Here is a 2,846-nt window from a genome sequence, read left to right on the forward strand (position 1 = left end):
TTCTACATTTCAGTCTGCTTTGAACCTAAAGGAAGTCCAAGTCTCATTCAGCAAACATTTATTCAATTTGAATAATTATATCCTGTTGGGAGTTGGCAGATGGCAAAAGATGACTGGGAGAAACTCTTTGTCTTCTTGTATAAAAAAACAGCCTCTCTCTCTCTAGAGAAGACTAGAGGCTCTAAGCCTGGGCTCTGCCCCACCACGGTTCATGGGCTCCTTGCCTCTACACCACACCACCATGGCAGGACCATAGCACCTGTGCCCATTGCACAGATGAGGAGAGTGAGACTCAGTCCTGGGTTGCCTAGCTCTGCCTCAATCCCTATTTTTGTGTGACACTAAGCTAGTCATTTCACCTCTATGAGCCTCAGTTTCCTCATCTATAAAATGGGCCTAATAATCCCTCCTCTACAGGGTCATGACAATTACATGAGCTAGTAGATGGGAGCAAGAGGTCTGAGGTAAAGCCAGTTTTGTGGCTGTGTATGGTCAGAGGGGCAGAGACACCTGGGAAGTAGTTGCCTCAAAGATGAAGCTCTTGGCTGAGCCTGAGGACTCAACGCACAATGCAGTGGCCAGCATATAACAGGTGATCGATAAACTTTGGTGGAATGAATGACTACCTTCTGCTGGTGCTGCCAACTGTCCTGGAACATGGACAGAGGCACAGAGCTTGAACCAGGATTCCCTTGGACAGACCCTGAGAACACAGGGGATACAATGGAGCAGGACAGCCAAGACCCATTCTCCAGCCTAGGCCAGGACAACCTAGACCCATCCTCCACCTTCAGGGGCTCTGTGTGGGCACATGAGCCTCGGTACACATGGCCAAGACAAGTGCCACACAACCAAGATGGCTGCCTGAACACTCAAGATGGCTGCCACACCCAACAATATGGCTGCCACACAGCTGCCCTAAAAACCAGTGTCCACGGGGTACCAAGAGCCCTACTGTGACTGGATTCAAAACAAAAAAAGCATTAATTATCAAACTGTAACCAGACTCCAAATAGAGTGAGTCAAAACCCAGGGCAGCCTAAACTCTCCCAGGAATAAGAATCCAGTCAGCCCATCCCTGTGCCCCTGAGAATGCTGGGTAATTACTTTTTCCCTTTTGTCTGTTTTCTTTTCACAGAACCACCAAGAAGCAGCCTCAAAAATCAGTTAAAGCTTCCAAAGTGCTTCTTTCCCCAGAAATCTTTTATAAAAGGTGAAAGATTTACAAGACCTGAAGAGCAAACCAAGCAGGATAATTGTTTTTGGAATGACCCCAATATTTTCACCCTGGAGACCCCAGCTGGGCATCTTGCCCCATATTTATGATTCCTGGTCCTCTGCGCACCACCAGGTGACCTTTCTGAGCCCCCTCTGTGAGCCCCCAGTCCCTTATCGGGCCTGTAACTCACCCTGACGCTATCTCTCGGGAGGGTCTTCTGCACTTTAATTTAACTCCCCTCATCGTTATTTCCCGGACTTCAAGGTTTTCTCTTTCGAATTGCCCTTCCCGGGACAAGCATAATCTGTTTGCCATCAAGCCCAATAAATATGTTTGTGCAGGAGACGGAACCATTTGGGGAGAGCGGCTCAGGCCCAGGAAGCTGCCTCCGGCTCTCAGCCCCTTCCGGGCAGCGACGGCTGGTCTGTGTGTCCTTGAGCCTTGGTCCTGGCAGGAGTCAATGCCTCAGTTCTGAGGCCGAGTGGCCAGTTGTAACAAATAAAAATACAAGACACCTGGTTAAATTGGAATTTCAGATAAACAATGAATTTTTTCAGTGTAAGTATGCCCCATTCAATATATGTTTTAAAAAAATTCTTCACTGTTTATCTGAAATTCCAATTTAACTGGGCATCTTGGGTTTTTTCTGGTATCAGCTTCTGGAGGCCATCTCACTCACTCCCCCGAATGTAGATTAATACATTGGAGAGTGTTTATTTACCAGTGTTGCCATAACAAAGTACCAGAGACTGGGTGGCTTAAACAAAAGAAATTGTTTTTCTCATACTTTTGGGGGCCGGAAGTGCAAGATCAAGTTAATCAAGTGGGGCTGGTTTCTTACAGTCTCTCTCCTTGGCTTGTAGATGGCCCCCTTCTCCCTGTGTTCTTACGTGGTCATCCCTCTGTGCATGTCCTAATTTCCTCTGCTGAAACAGTCCTGTTGGATCAGGGCCCACCCTAATGACCTCAGTTCAGTTCAGTTGCTCAGTCATGTCTGACACTTTGCAACCCCATGAACCGCAGCACACCAGGCTTCCCTGTCCATCACCAACTCCTGGAGTCCACCCAAACCCATGTCCATAGCGTCAGTGATGCCATCCAACCATCTCATCCTCTGTCGTCCCCTTCTCCTCCTGCCGTCAATCTTTCCCAGCGTCAAGGTCTTTTCCAATGAGTCAGCTCTTCACATGAGGTGGCCAAAGTGTTGGAGTTTCAGCTTCAGCATCAGTCCTTCCAATGAACACCCAGGACTGATGTCCTTTAGGATGGACTGGTTAGATCTCCTTGCAGTCCAAGGGACTTTTAAGAGTCTTCTCCAACAACACAGTTCAAAAGCATCAATTCTTCAGCGCTCAGCTTTCTCTATAGTCCAACTCTCACATCCATACATGACCACTGGAAAAACCATAGCTTTGACTAGATGGACCTTTGTTGGCAAAGTAATGTCTCTGCTTTTTAATATACTGTCTAGGTTGGTCATAACTTTCCTTCCACAGAGTAAGTGTCTTTTAATTTCATGGCTGCAGTCACCATCTGCAGTGATTTTGAAGCCCAGAAAAATAAAGTCTGTCACTGTTTCCACTGTTTCCCCATCTATTTGCCATGAAGTGATGGGACTGGATGCCAT

The 2,846-nt window shown here is 47.2% G+C and overlaps 1 non-coding gene across 1 annotated transcript; it reads right to left on the bottom strand.

The window, feature by feature from the left end:
• Window positions 1-1,138: 1,138 nt before the first annotated feature.
• On the bottom strand, window positions 1,139-1,251 carry LOC133065766 (U5 spliceosomal RNA). Its single transcript, XR_009695014.1, has one exon. It is a non-coding gene; the product is annotated as a U5 spliceosomal RNA (small nuclear RNA).
• Window positions 1,252-2,846: the final 1,595 nt, after the last annotated feature.

This window comes from Dama dama, chromosome 11 (assembly GCF_033118175.1).
Source record: "Dama dama isolate Ldn47 chromosome 11, ASM3311817v1, whole genome shotgun sequence".
NCBI lineage: Eukaryota > Metazoa > Chordata > Mammalia > Artiodactyla > Cervidae > Dama > Dama dama.